Below are 16694 nucleotides of genomic sequence, written 5' to 3'. Positions count from 1 at the left end.
ACAAATGGATGTTGTCTTGCAGTATTCTGCAAAGTCACAAATATTACTGGAGCTAGCACAACATTTTGTGAATCACGAGAGCATCTTCTTTAAACATGTTAGTATTTCCTGGGTTGTGAAGTCTAATAAACCTTCTATCACATCTCCTCCAAAGGGCTCTACAATGGTCAGCTAAAGAGTAAAGCTGCTAAAACCTTCCTGGTACTGATTTGTATTTATGCAAATCATCCTGTGAACCCTCAGGTTGGCAATGAACCCCTTTCCTTCACCATCTTCTCTCTGTTACAGAAATAGAAACATATATCCCATAAGAGTAGTTCTTAAGGAATAAATGCCAGATGTGGAGATTTTAGGACCAGGAGGAACTATTAGGACTTCTGTGTAACAAGCCATTGGTTTTTTACAAAGTGTCAAGCCCTTAACTTGACTGTGCTAAAAACATGCATTATGCATGTAATTCATCTTCCAGAGCAGAGTGTGTGAACTGTTTCAGTGCCTTTATCACTTCTATTGCTCTTCCAGGGAACATACCAAGGGATCAATCCTCACGCACAGATTCATCTGCCAGATTCCTCCTGGAGGCTGGAGAATTATGTGCCTGTCCTCCTTCACTCACGATTGCTTCCTGAATGCACATTATTGCATCAGCAGCTTCTATGAGCTTCTCCTGTTTAAGTGACAGCAAAAGTCTTGATGTGCTCTTTCATGAGTAAATAACAGCTCCTCATATGTGGTATCTGCATTTAAACTTAAAAAAAGTTCAAAAAAAGTATATACCAAACAACTAAAAGCATCCTTTATCTTTAGGCCATGGAATCAGTGCCTTTGAAATCCATATGTATTCAAAAAGGTTGTCGCGGGTTGGGTTTGTAACCGGGCAGAAACACCAATTTAGTGTAGTGGTTTGGTCTAAAATACTCATTATTGTTTATCTTCTATGAGATAAGAATTAGGAGAAATGCAAAGCAGGCACCAACTTGAAAGAATATAAAGAAGTTTATTAAACAGACCTAAAAGAAGAAAAAAAAAAAAAAAATTATACCACCTCCAGAACTCTCCTCCTCCCCCCACCTTCCTCCCTTCTCCCACTGACAATGTAAAGACAACCCTTAAAATGTTCAGTCTGTTTACCACTTCCATAATAACCTTGTTCAGTCCATTTAGGAAGAGAAGTCTCTTTTTGCTCATGCTATGAAAACAGTATCACACCGAGACAGCCACCCACTTCCAAATATTGTTCAGTCCATTCAGGAAGAGGAGTCTCTCTGCTCACATGTGAGTCCCTTCCCCCGACTTGCAGCTTTTCCCGCAACTGCTTTCGAGGGTCCACTCTTGAAGTTTTTTGGGGTACAATTTTAAGGTTGAGCTGTTCAGAAACAAAAAAAAAAAAAACAGAGGCCCTTCTCCTTCCCTGGGAGCAAAGGGTCTTCCTCATCTTCATCTTTAAGACTATCTCTGGAAGCATCTCTAGGAATTGAGGTTTTTCTCCCTTCCTCTTTGGAGCAAAAGTCCTCATCTGGTTCATCTGGTTCATCTCTCTCTGTCCAAACTTCTCATGAAATTACAGCTGCGGCAGCATCTGCCTATTGCTTACGAGTTGAACACTCCACCCCCCATAACTTCATGAAATTACAACGGGATACTCTGATATATCATAGCTTCACAACAGACTTTCAGCTTTAAGCATCTCCTCTCTCTCTTCCCTCAGGTTTTCAGCTCTTCACAGCAATAAAAGGGTTAATCTCACCTCGGCCTTGCAGCTGGAATGTGGCTTATCGCTGTTGGTCACCTGGCCTCTGCCGGACAGAGGTGCCGCTTTGCTGAAATCTCGGCCGCAGTGGGGGGGGGGGGGGGTTCCGAGCCGCTCCGGCTGCCCACGGCAAGGCAGTGGGGGGGGTTCCATGGCTGGAACAGGCCCATGGCTCCAGGCTGGCCGTGGCCTGGCCTGGCCTGGCCCAAGCAGGGCCTGGCCGGGCCCGCTGGCCCCTGCACGGGGCCCGCAGCCTCCTGTCCCAGCGCCGGAAACGAGAGAGAGCTGTGGGGGGGGTGTTTTCTGTTCTTAAGTGTGGATCACAGAGGCGGTCACAACTTTAAGTGGCTTAAAGAATTGTCCATATTCAAACTGGCCACTGATAGGTTCTATCAGGTCCCAGAGGAAGCTGTAAGCACCCCTTAGCAAGGATATCCCTTCCGGGACTATGCTTGCTAACCTATGACAAAGGTAAAGCTTCCTGCATTTATGGAGACAACAGTGAAGACTGGCATTTCCTTGGTTTAGTAAAGACATCCAGTAGATGAAGTGCTGTGTAATAACTCTTAGTGGGATGGAAACTGTGATGATTAATATGTGGCTAACAACTTGTTTAAAGGAATCCTGCTATTCCAGTTTCACTCTACATGACTGCTCTTCTCAGGCTGCACAATCACTACTGTACCATGGGAGACATTTCAAAAACTGGTAAATTCTCTTCATTAACATTAATCTGATAGCCTTGTAATGAAGGCTCTAATTGTCTAATAGGTAGGACTTCCTACTAAATTTGGCAATATTTTTCATACATAAGTGTATTGACACTGGACATACTCCAGTATAAGTAAAAGAAAACTTAAACATGGATTATGAACCAATTTTTTATGGAAACCAAAATTATTTTAAAATGCTAGCTTAATGTGTGTTTCAGCACTGATATTTATACATGTATAGAAGTGCAAACGTGTACATACCCATATACACCCATACATACATATTGCTCAGATGTAAAATATGATACAGAAAAATCACCCAGTACTTAAGTGCCTCATGAACGCTCTGAGCCAAGGGGCAGAAGATTCATTCAGGTCTGGTTAATCAGCATCTTGCTATCCAGCTAGTACCATAAGAGAAGTCTGTCTCATCTGTTGGTTTTCAACAACGGGAAGGTTTTGATCCATCTGTCACACAATTCCTCCCATTTCTATTTAGAGAAATATGCAATCTGTTCCATTAATAAAATGTCTCAAGTCGTTTCCTCCTTCCATGCAGCTCTAAACCCACTTGACAGGTGGATATTTTGACCTGTACATGGTGCAAAGCATTGAGTCATTTTAGTAAGTGTATGTCTCCACAAAGAAAAGAAAGATAGACACTAATTAAAACCTGGATAAGTCATCTGGAAGACTGGTAGCACACTCTGGCATTTGTTAATACAATACAAAAGTCACTAATTATAGTAGTATTGTTAGTACCATTGAAGTTATAACAGCCTGTCAGAGGAGCCATTATAAACCACTATATTCAGGTGTTCATAGCGACAACCATAAAAATTAAAATAAAACTGAAATTTGGCATGCATGATTGTGGTTGGGAGTAAGTTTGTCCTTTAACAAACTGGTCAGGGGGGTGCTTGTGGCTGCACATATTTATATCTAACTTTGGTGTTTTAAAACCTTACTTTCAAAACCACTTATAAAGAAAGTTGTTTGCTTATTCCTAAAGTAAATACTTTGGGGTTAAAAAGATGCCAGTTGAAATGCTGTTTCTTCTGTTTACTGTGGTCCTATCCATATATCTTCTGTTTTGGCCACATACTTAAGCATCTGTATATCTCTTAAGAGCTGAGGAGTTCAACAGAAATAGCCAACTAGGAAAAGTACCAAGATAAATATTTTTCTACATCTGATTACCAATTTCTCAGTTCTTCAGGTCCTATCTTAAAGACTCCACTTGAGAGACTGAGGAAAAAAAAATAATGTCTCCTTTTCTTGGTTCCTTTTTGTCCTTACACACTGTCAGCTACTTGGGGTAGGAGTTGTTCTTCACTGATGTTTATACACCGCTTGTCCCAGTGGGATTTCAAACCTCAGTCAGATAAAGAACAGTGGGAACGCAAATACTATAGAACAGAATGTTTGCAAATATTCCTTGTAGGGGTGGCTGTTTTCAGGGTTTTACAGGAAATCAATTGCTCCTGTACATCTGCTAAAATGGGCCAGTTCAACAGCTGGAAAAATTAAAGATCCCAACCCTTAGATTCTTATGGCATGTTAGTTCATAGGCTTAATGAAAGAAAACTGTTTATATGTTATACCTACATTAGTATGGCTAGATCCCATAAATTATGCAGGACACCATTAATAAGGTTCATTATGCATCAGATTACAATGTCCTCATTCCAGCAGCAGTCTCTGATTAATTACACAGCAATCACCACAGAGCTGACATTGCCAGAGATGGGGGATTACCCTGTGTGCCCCTTGGTGCAAGCAGTCATTAATATGATGGCACAAGGATTTGGGATAACAAATCAACCCAGATAGAGCAGACCCAAACTCATTAAAGTTTAAAAGTTGTATGCATTTTATCTTTATTTTAAAAAGTAAACACGGGGGGGATTTGCCTGATAATAGTACCTTGGGTTTTCTTTATCCAAATAAATCAGCTTGTGGCAGCAATGCAAGGAAATAACAAGATGACTTAATAAGGTGCAGCAGGTAAGTATAAAACACTTGGCTTCAGGACATTTTCTTCAACATTTTCTTAATTTATTGATCTTCTTCCCTACTTCCTTCTCTTCACACAAATACAGAGGAGAAAAGCTATCACACATGACTCCAAAATCCAGAATCAGTTGAGCCTGGGCCAGGCTGATTATGCCTGAGCCGTCTTTGTTATCCACATCTTTTACAGTATCTTGGTTCTTAGCCAAAATGGCATAGACTGGCTTGAATCCATGTGATCCCAAGGCTGTGGGATCTGAAGCGTGGTGCTCTGTTTCATGTCTGCATTTACCATCCAAGGGAGCTAATTGGTTCATTACAGACCAAATCCAGTCTGAATTTATTTAGGGAACACATTCAGGTATGGAAAAATCAAGTGTCTTCCCTGCTGGTCTTTGTGGGACACTTCTGTGAAACTCAAAAGAGTTCATGGTGAAAACACAGAGTGAAAGATCTAAGTAAATAAATATGAAGTAGATAAGAAATTTCCTGGGGAAAAAGAAAAAGCAAACGAAAACCGAGAAACAAACAAGCAAAAACCAAAGAACCCAAGAAAAACCCAAAACAAACTAGCAAAAATAATAAAACAAACAAAAATATTTGTCCTGCCAATGCTTATACTCCCAGGTGAATAACCTAAAGAAGGATGTCACTCATTGAAAACTGTTGGCGTGGGAAATGGGTACTGAGATACGTCCGTATGGCAGTTTAGGTTTTCAGTGAAATAAATCATATTCTGGGAGTACTTATTTCACAGAATCATGGAATGGTTTGGGTTGGAAGTGACACTAAAGATCATCTCATTCCAATCCCCTGTTATGGGCAGGGATGCCTCCCACTAGACCAGGGTACTCCAAGACCCATCCAACTTGGCCTGGAACACTTCCAGGAATGGGGCAGCCACAGCTTCCCTGGGCTCTCCGTGCCAGGGCCTCAACATCCTCCCAGGGAAGAATTTTTCCTAGCAACTACTAAAAATATTGTCTCTTTTAAACAAATCCCTTTGTCCTATCACTATGTGCTTATGTAAAAAGACACTCTACATATTTTTTAAAAGTCACCTTTAAACACTAGAAGGGGCTCTAAGGTCACTTTGGAGCCTTCCCTTTTCCAGGCTGAAAAGCCCTATCTCTCTCAGCCTGTCTCCAATAGCTCCATCCCTTGGAACATCTCCATGGCTTCCTCAGGGCTTACTCCAACAATTCTGTGTCTTTTTTGAGCTGAGAACCCCACGCCTAGTTATTTCCCTGCATAACTAAATACAGCACTAACAATAAAGTAAGCAGTGTGACTTCAGGTTAGTGATCAGACATTTTTATCTTCCCAGTTGATTAAGCACCTGCATGAGCCACTCTTTCGTTGTGCTATTATGAACTCTTAGGCCTGTTTGTGTAACCAGTTCTCTTCCTCTGCACCAGCCAACAGGTACTACCAAGGCCATTCCATTATGGTTCGTCTGTGTAGAAGAAGGGTTTACACACGTCTCCTACATCATTTCAACAGTTAGACCTCATGCATAAAGAAAAAACTTACCTATATTTGACTACACATACAGACTTTTATCAGTCTTGTAATTTCTGGGACCCTGCTCTGTGCTATTTTTACATGGACCTGTAGACAGCAAGGACAGGTGATGATCCTGCACTAGAGAAAAGTATTGGGTTAGTCTTGGTCCTGTGCAAAGTCTCACCCCCTCCAGTGAGACCCATCTGAGATGCCCAGAGTGTTCTCACCTAAATTCCTCAGGAAAGAAAAAATGCCACATCAAACTTAAACCAGACACTGAGGTTGAAATTGCCAGGGAAACAGACACATTTCAGGATGCTGAAATGCTGCCAGCACATTTACTTCAATGCATCTATTTCTTGAAACATTTTTCCATAACCCTTTACTGGCCAGAAGCTTTGAGTCCATGAAGCTTGTGGAGATCACTGCCTTTGCTCCTCTTTCAGGGACAGTGAAGTAATACAATTGCCAAAGCATAAGAACAGTTGAGCAGTAACTCTCTTCCTTCAGGTCTCTGTTTTAATGTATGCAACCAACAGAAGGAGGAAACACAACTTCAATGTGTTGAGGTGTTAGCAGATGCTGCTTGATGGAGCATCAGGAAAGCTGTATTGAACATTGATCAGGCACCGAATTTTTTTATATTTGTTCTCTGTGGTTTTTAAGATAAGTCCTCTTAAAACTCAGCATGTTCATGATGTTGTTCCTGGTCTTGGCCCCATTTTTAAATTATTTTGTTATTCTTTACACATTTATAACTTCAATTCCTCAAATATTCTAAAGGTTTGGACTGGGACTGAATCAGGAAGTGAGGTTTTTAAAGAGGTTTTTGAAATATACAGAAGTCTATCTCAAAAATAAATGATTCATTTTTACAGCATTGGTGTAGACACAGAGATAAACTGAGGTAGCATCTGGTTTATAGTCCATCAGTAATTCTGTGGCAAGGGCAAGGGTGTTGGATCCTGGTTTCACTCAATCAACTTTCCACAAACTGGGTATAGGAAGCCAAGGTGTCCTTTAGTGTGCTAGAAAATTGCTCGTTTCATAAATATAGGTTATACAATATCTATTTTCAAATTTTTTACTCCATAAAACACAAACAATCACACAAAATTGCATCCATAAGCCCTTTCTGAGCTCACAGAGAAGTAGCCAGCAGCATGGACTCTTTCCTCCACAGTTTTAATAGAAGGCAGAGATAAACAAAGAAAAGAACAAACAAGCCTGAAGAGCCTCAGGTTGAAAGCATCCTTGTGTTGCTAATAATGTTTGTCAAGGATATCAGAGACGTTGAAAAATAAGGATCTGCCCTACAAAAAACTCCTTGCCCAACACACCCTGCACCAGCTTGCTAATGCTTATTCCTCTTGTTCCATCCATCCTCTTGTTTTTGCTTTCATCTTCATGCTTCTTTTATACTTTATAACAGCTAAAGCAAAAATATCCATCCCAATATTAGCCCATATCTGTATTTTTTTTTGTTGTTGTTCCACAGTGTTAGAATGCTTCAAATCTTTGATGATATCCAGGTTTCATAAGAATGGTGTGTCATTCTTTGTGTCACATTAAACTCTGAGATTCTCTGTGAGGTAGTGCTTCCCAAAATCTAGGAGACCTGAAGAGCACTTTCCTCTGAGTAGGGGATGAGTGAAGCTGCTGAGCAGCATTTTCCTCCACAGAGCACCTCTGAGTGTCTTGAGAAGTGCTGTCCTCTGAAAACTCTGTACTTCTGCCTGTCCATGGCTCTATCATGTTCATGCTGTTTTCTCCATGGTATTTTGAAGGAAGCAGACTTCCTTCCATTCTGCTGGATACTGGCACTGAGTGAAGGCAAAAAGTTACCCTGTTATTTCTAACAGTGATGCTGCCAGCCTTGTGGACTGTTACAGCCCTTGTAGTTTAGTGACAATTATGTTTCTGAGACAAACAGTCCCACCATCTCTGTTGCTATATTCCCCCACTGAAAGGGCTCTCAAAGCAAGCTTAATATCTGAATTTTCATATCTCCATTGGGCAGATGTAATTGCTGACTTCACTACCTGTCTTTGTCTTGCTGTGTCTATTTAGATTTCAGCTTTGTATCTTGGATAAGTTTTCCCTTGCTGCCTTCACTTCCTACTCCAGCTGTCAAGCCCTTATCAAACATTCTTTCAGACCCTTTTTTGTTTTAAATCCATTTTTGAGTGTTCCTGCCTTCTAGGTATTTTTTTTATGTCTCCTATAAATCGGCCTCTCTGCAAAATAATGAGCAAGGCCATAGTCCTGGCAGAAAGGAATGCAGTAGTGCCCCTGCACTTACAGGAGCAGATATAACCACTGCGGGAGCACTTTGAACTCATTCATAAATTGAAATTTGTCCTTTGACAGTTAGACATGGTCACTAGGAGAAAAAATTTCAAAGGCAAAAGGTGACCTGAGAACAAAACAGCTTTTATGTTTTGCCATAAATAAGCCCCAAGGAAGGACCAAAATGCCCCTGTGGTGACAGTGTTAGTCAGGTCTGCAGTTGCACCCTATCTCTATTCAAACAGCACTGATAATGTCAGGCAGGTCACCTCATTAATCTGTATGTGCCTATATCCATTTTTCCCTTTATGAAGGAAAAGAAAGCATGAGATTTTCCACCCAAAAATGTATCCCCTGGCTGATGGCACAACAGCTTTTCTAGACTAAGTCTTGCATTTTTAGTTCCTCAAGCATAAACTAATGATAACAGCACACCCCTGTTTTTCAGGGGTGTTGTAGAGTTAAAGGTCATTGGGTGCTCACCCCCCCGATGAGTATTTAAGGTAGTGCCTGCAGAATTCCCAAAAGTTTTCTCTCCAAAGCTCTATGAAATGGCTGCACCCAAATCTTTCTGCTGTACATGGTCTTAACATTTGTCCCCATTCAAATGAATCGGGAGTAAAACACTCTCTGTTGGATGGTGCAGTATTTCACACTGTCCCCCTGAGGACACTCCCAGCTGCCATGGCAGTGCATGATACAACAGTGCAGTAAAAGTGATGATAAAGAAAGCACACCCATGAGAATAGGCCTTATCACTGCTTCTTACCTGGACTCTGAGAAGTCACTAACGTATTCCTTCAGAGAAGCAGTATAGGATTGAAAAACACTTGTATTATGTAAGCTTGGAAGTTTCAGAGATGACATCTTCATTGCTTCAATTTTCATTAGCTGCAGATCATTAAACAGGCATTTGTGGGCGTAATTCTGTATATATAAAACCACTGAAACATTCCTTATGCACAAAATGAGGGAAAATAGACCCCAGTCATTTTTGCATGCGACATTTTGTATTATAAAGATGACCAAAGGTGTTTCTTTTGCCCCCTTCTCCTGTTACAATTCTGATGTACACCATTATTTATTTCCAGGCCTAGGTAAGTCTCATGAATTTTCATCTCTTGTAAAGTAAAAACTTTCCAAAGAGTAGTTGTAGCTTACTCACAGGAAACTGAGCCAGGCAATGATAAGGTATCAACCAATCCCATCAGTCTCTGAGCCATTAAGGAATATCTTCTAATGAATTTGAAATTGATCTAGGTTCAATTAGTTTGCAGCTGCAAAATAAATAGTCTTTTATCAGTGGAATGAGTTGCCCAGAGAAGCTGGTTCTGTTCCATCCCCGGAGGTGCCCAAGACCAGGTTGGACAGGGCTTGAGGCAATCTGGGATAGTGGGAGATGTCCCTTCCTATGGCAGGGGGTGGAATGAGATGAACTTTAAGGTTGATGTTCTATGATGATTTCTTTCCACATGACTCTTGTGTCAGTCAGCCCAACACTAAGCAAAGGAAAGGAAGAATTTGCTGTGTTTATATATTTAGTATTAGCACTAAAACTTCCAGCATGCAGTATTGGGACCAAGAATAACTTGTATGGTGGAAGGGCATTGGAGAAAATCAAAAAGTCAAAAAACCCTCTTGCAAACAGCATGTTTATGATAATCAGTTTTCCCCCAGAGTAGCACATGGAAAAGACAGAGCTGGTGATGCCTGGTTGCCTACTGAGAGCTACAGACCTTGCACGACAAAGTTAGATCCAGTTTGCAGAGCTGTCAGTCTGGCAGCAGTACTGGCAGCAGTAGCGGAAGTTTGTCATGAGGAAGGGAGTGGTGTAAATAATGAGCTTATGGGTCTCTAATCTCAGGCAGACGCAAGCTTCTTGGGCCAATTTTGGTCTTTTTTAATAAGCTGCTAAAGTTGGAAAGTGAAACCTTTATTTAAACAATTAGATAAAATGCTAAGCTTTCAAAAAGACTGGATCACATGCAGAGTGACTTCGGTGGGAAATGTCTCTGTGTATGGATACATAAATCAGAGTTTATTTGGTGGATGAATGCTGGGACGTGCTAAAATTGTCTTCTCAGTGGCTAAAGGACTTGAAACTTTTTCCTTTTCTAACTCCAAGTAGCAATGAGAAAATATTTAGTTCTCAGCTTGTTGTAATCTATTCAAAGGCAGATTTGAAGCTCAAGAACTTGGGCAGCATGGATTGCATTCATTCAAAGCTTGGAATTGTATATCCAAGAACAATCCTATTTTAAGATTCCAATCCAATAGGTCTTCTAAAGTCAAAAATTATGATCTTAAAAGCCATTTAGTTACAGCATGTAGGGAAAGAAGAGAAAGGAAAAATAGCATGTTTTAAAGGATGTTATTCTTAATTTTTTTTAGATAAAAGAACATGGAAGAAGCCAAACAATTCCTTCCTATGCTGCTGGGAAAAGAAAAAGAAAACACACCACTTCACAATAACACCCCACATACAGAACAGAACAAAACGTATCCTTAATTAGAATGGAAAAAGAAAATGAACAGGAAAAAAAGTCATGTTCCCAGAAAGTACTGTGCTAGGAAAACATCAGGAAGAAAATGACACACATTTCCATAATGCATAGTGCTTGGCTGTGATTTTGCTGAGAGGCATAAAGGACTTGGAGCCTACACAAAACAAGTAAGGCCATCAAAGCATATTTTAGCATCCAAATCAGAAGTTATCCCTCTCAGTGTCAGCTGGCATTTAGAGAAGCATCAGCCAGCCAAGAAGGTGAAAAGAAGAGCAGCAGTGGCAGCAAGAGTTTTCTAATAATTCCTAGAGGAATATAAGGTGCTGTTCTAACTGGGGTACTGGCCAAGCAAAGGTGTTTTTCCCTTGAAGGAAATATTTCCTGCCTTTTCCTTCTGCATTAGAAAATAAATCCACATATAAAAGTACTGTCTTAGACAACAGAAGTGACAAAACTGCAACTGGAAAAAAATGCCTTGGCTAGAGTTGGAAATATACAGAAGACCCCAAAGTTTACTCTGTTGAAATAACTGTGTGGGGTAATATCAAAACAAAAACAGGTGTTGTATCTTGGAATGCATAGTGGTACCTCTACCTGCAGCCTGTCGATGGAGACTCTTTTAGAGAGCAGAAGATTAAACTGGTTATATTCATTTAGGGGTGATAAAAACAACAAAATACTTTGGCAGGTTAGTGTTAGCTGAAGGGCTCTCTCTTTAATTGGTATAAATTTATATAAATAATTAACCAGCACCACACATGGATGACTAGGCATGATAATAGAGATGTTTCTTTTTGAGGTTAAGACTGTGTTCTTTGTAACACCAAATAAACCAGGCAGCTTGTAGGAGCAGGTTGATCCTTTCTGAATTGGACTGGAAATGTTCACAAATCATATTCTGCTAACCAAGACCCTCGGGGCAAGGGATGGAAAAGGGCTGTGGTTTCCAGGGGAGGAAAAGAAAAGACTGCTCAGTCTGTGCTTTTAGGTCTGGTTATGAGCACAGCATGTAAATATTTTCAAACTAAACTGGATGCCCAAACTGTATTTTTCTTGTAATTTGCAGGTAAACATTGTATGTAGCATAATGTATTTTAAAAACAAAAAGGTTAAAATAATATTGGTAGGCAGAGCCAAAATCTGCCCTGCATTATGTATAGCTCAGCTGGGTAGGACTGCATGATACTTGTATAAAAGACACCAATATGGCTGGGAGGATTTCTGTAGTACTTTGTATTAAAAATATAGCAGCTCTGATTTATGAAGCACAGATAGAGCAGGGACCTCAAACCAGGCTCTGTGAGTTATTCCTGTGCCTCCACCAGCCCAGATGTACCAGTCCCTGCTTCCCTTGGCTGTATCACTTAGTGCTACATGACCAGCACAAACAGCTGCAGACAAAACCTTCATCACATGTAAGACTATTTTCCACCTCTTGGAAAATGGTGTCTTGTCAATTTTTCATCTTGTTGCAATCTTCTGAGCTGATCTTCTGGCTCAGGGCAGAGCATGTGTAGGAATATGCACACATGTATTGTCATGTGTGATGGCTTTTTTCTTTCCCAGAAGAAAAGGCATTGAATCAGTAGAATAAAATAGGCTGAATTAACAGTTCCATGGACAGTTACCAAAGGATGGAGTTTTACTTCAGAGACTTACTTTAAAAAAAAAAAAAAAGTCAAAGATGTGAGCAATATCTCTGATATTTTTCATTGCACAAAATTTCACCTTAATTTAACAGGTTCTGCAGCTGTAGAAAATTGATGTAATGCTTCTCATGCAAGACAGAATGAGACAATAAAGCAGATTTTGCAGTCAAATTATCCCAGGTAATGAGAGGTTTTCTAAGCCAGGTACCACTCCTCAAGTCTCTGTGCCATCTCCACAGTGGTTTTGAGACTCCTGCAGGCTGCTTCAGATTTAATTTTGTGGTTTCACTCTCTGTGTGAAGCTCATTGTGTTATCAATCCCTCATGCTATGCACACATAAAGGACAGGGGATGAAGTTTTCTATAGGGCTTATGTGTTTAAGTTTTGTCCAGACTATAAGGAGGTGCCTTGTGTCTCTCTGCTGAAAGCTCAGACAATTCTTAGCTATCCAAATGTCCTTCTCTTTATCTGATGAACAAAACTTCAGCGTTTCCTCCATTGGCACTCTACAACTATGTGAGTTAATGTGAGTTCCCTCTGATCAGCACCTTTGCTCACAGCCTGACTTCACTAATTAGAAGATCAGGTTGTTTTCCACTTTACTTGAGTTTCTCTGGTGCAGCTCATAATGATAACTTTTCATGCATTACATGGAAAACGATTCTTCACTCTTTTGCAGAATTAGAAGGGATGCACAGCTTTATCCTCAAGCTTTTATCAGCTTTTTCTTCAAGGTGTTCTCCCCTGTAGCTTTTTTCCTTTTTCATTCCTATCCTTTGCCTGGGTTGTTTGTAACAGTCACCCAGCACACCCTGTACAATCAAGAAATGTAAGTCATCTTCTCTACTTATTTGTCTCTCTGAACTCCACCTTTTTCAGTAATCTTTCTGAATAACTGGTTCTGCAATTTAAAAATTAAAAATACCAATTTACATGATCTCACCAGCATAATACTTTAACTATATAGTGGGCAAAAGAGTCATTACCTCTTCCATGGCTATTCATCTGTTCTTCTCACCTCTCACCTTTCCAATAAGGCTGCTCCATTTACCAGACCCAGGATTTGTTCTTTACCCTTGGTGTTTCTCCATTGCTTACAGATACAGAAATCCCTGCATGTTTTCTTCAGCCTGTAAAAGGGGAGCTGCTAAACTCTCCCTAAAAGTACAATGTCACAAGAACACAGAGCTTGAAGGGACCAAAAGGGAGCAGTGTGTTCTGTCCCCAGCAGATCAAATGTTTCTTTCCAGAGGGCTTTAATTTTTTCTTAAAAGCATCCAAAACCACAGACAGAGCAATAGTCTGTGCCCTGCTCCTATTTAACATAAACAAAATCATGAAATTATGATCATTTTATTCATTATTGTCTTTGCTCCCAATCAGATTTGCTTCTTTAAATGACTACACAGTCAAAATTGTGGGATTTCTTTTTCTTACTGAAAAAACTATTAACCTCCTGTTCTTCAAGCTAAAAAGCCTTTTCCCTACATTTTCCATTGTAGTAATGTTGTCTAGAGTCAGACCATTTTCCCAGGTTCTCAAGATCAGCTTGAATTCTCCTCCTATCATGTAGAGTACTTGCTTTATATTTCTCCACAGAGCTCCTTGTACCACCTACCTGGGCATTCATCACTGAAGTAATTCATAATGAAATTGAACCCTCTTTTGGAAGAGACTCAAATTAGACTCCTGGATGCAATGTCTTCACAGTGTGGCACTTTTCCACTGATAGATAAACATAAGAATATAACTTTTTGAGAACCGTTGTGCAGCTAAACAGCCCTTGAAATGTTCTTATTTGCTTGTGAACATGTCACAAAGACCCAAGTATAAAGACATACCAAAATCAACGTGCCTCACATCTATCACCCTCTTACCTATGCACTATAAGGACAACACTTGATGTTTTGCCAACTGTAGTCTCCTTACTACTCAGAAATAGAAACACTTTTTCTTTAATTTGCATTTTTTCTACAATTTCTTTGACGATATTCTCCAAAAGCCTCTTTTTATTCCTTTCAAGGGTCCTTGTTAGGTTTTACTCCTTTAAGTCATCGAAACCTTCTTTTTGTCCAAGAGTTATTAGGAATAACTCTTCTTATTGTAGAGGTTACTCTGACTGGTTTCTAAAATGTTGTAGAAACTAAAATAGTAGATCATGTCATTGCATTCAGACCTGAACATTAAGCTAACAAAAAACTTTGAGGTCTGACTGAGTCCTTCCATGAATACTTGGTCTCCCTGCAAAATTATCCTCATCTCTGCATAATCTCTTTTTTTAACAGATTCTTGTTACTATTAATTCCCCACTCACACATGTTCTTATGTTCTCCACAAGATGTTATATACAGAGCCCTCTCTCTGAACTGACTCACAAGGCTGTTACTTCCCTTCAGGTTTCCCTCTCAGACACATTTTTAGATTGTGTATTAGGAAGAAATTCTGGACTGAGAAGAGGTTAAGGCTCTGGAACAGGTTATCCAGAAAAGCTGTGTATCTCCCATCCCTGGAAGTGTTCAAGGCCAGGTTGGACAGGGCTAGGAACAACCTGGGACAGTGGAAGGTGTCCCTGCCCATGGCAGGGGGGTAGAATGAGACAGTCTTTAAAGTCTCTTCAAACCAAAACCACTCTATGATCTTATGGTTTTTTTGGGATGATTCATAAAAGAAACTGATCAGTGAGTACTCATTTATGGAAAAGATGAGCAGAAATTATGCTTGTCAGCATCAACAGCAGTTTTTTAAATCATTTTACCTAGTAATGTGCACTACATTTTTTGTGGATGTAGCAAGTATTGCGCTGCTGTTCTGAAGGAATCACATCCTGAAGAGAATACCTAAAGCTGCCTATGAAACTTTAAAAGCTGCATTTCCTTTATGAGACCTGCAGTCACTTGTCTTTCATGATGAAATTTTTAGAGTGAGGTTATTAAGCAGCCAAACTGATTTTCATCTTAAGGTATAGCATAAAAATTGCCGTTTGTTTGCAATATATCTTATTGCACTTGAAATGATATTTTATCCACTGCTGACAGAAGAACAAAATTTTTCTATTTCTGTAGCTCTGCATCCCTGTTGGGGAAAGAAAACCTGAATTCTCTGCTAATTCAGCACTTTCTGTTAAATGATCCTAAGTGGCATCAGCCCAAAGGGGTTTCTGAGAGACAGTGCTCAGAAATTCTGTCTCGGAGCAAAACTTCCAGTTCCAGGTTAGACGTGTAATTTCCCAATCAATTAATTATATGTTGGATCCAAGATTTCCCTCCTTGTGACTGTCTTCCACATCCTGGCACATACCAGGTCCCAATCCTCCCTGTGTTCTTTATAACTTCCTTGTCTGTAAATTGACCCATTTTCAGCAAGCATCACCTTGGCTTCAAAAAAGTACAAGGCCTCTGAATTGGCTGCTTGAGAGGCTCAGAGTTATTATTAGTCACATCCAGAAATATGAAACCTTCAAGGGTTAGTTTTCAACAAGGTCTAATTTTGTGAGTAAACAATGTTAACATGTTATTTTGTCGTTTATAATTAACAGATTTGAATTCATTTTTAAAACTTCTTGTTATTTACCTTCCTGTAATTTCTGTAGAATTTTGATCTACAGATCTCCCTACCTTGAATCTTAGAGTGAATCATAGCATGGCTATAAATAAAAGAATAATAAATATATACAGCCATTTACAAAGATGTAGGAATAATAATCCTCTAGGAGATAGCCTGCAAATATCTGCCAGATGAAATGAATAGTCCATGATAATCTTCTTAGTTATTAAAAGAGATTTAATCTAGCTTTTTATTTTTCTCCAGAGTAAATGAACCATTATGAGGGCAACTTGCTTTTGTGGTTTAATGTTTTCATCATTGATGTTGCTTACAACCTGAAGCCATTATGATGACTCACGTGCTCTCAGACTTCAGAGACAAATGCATGCCACATGTACTAAAACTTAGTACACATAATTCTCAGCATCCTAAATTGAACATGTCATAAAAAAGGCTCCAAAAAAACACCCCACTAGAAAAGAAATTAATGGTCCTTTATGACTCCAGCAGTTGAATTCATAAGATCAAAAACGAAAATGCTTTGTAATGATGTAATTGTTCTTTTTCAGGTCTGGCTAATCTTATTTTGGAGAACAAGCACAGGAATATTGCCTTACTGTGGAAGGATTTGGGTTTCTCTTTATGGATTGAGAAACATGCCCAACTAGTTTTCCGTAAAATTATAGGGGTTTTTATTAAATGGTCTATCAGCTAAAGCCAAACACT

Source organism: Aphelocoma coerulescens, assembly GCF_041296385.1.
Source record: "Aphelocoma coerulescens isolate FSJ_1873_10779 chromosome Z unlocalized genomic scaffold, UR_Acoe_1.0 ChrZ, whole genome shotgun sequence".
NCBI classification, from domain to species: domain Eukaryota; kingdom Metazoa; phylum Chordata; class Aves; order Passeriformes; family Corvidae; genus Aphelocoma; species Aphelocoma coerulescens.
Note: the sequence above shows the minus strand (reverse complement) of the source record.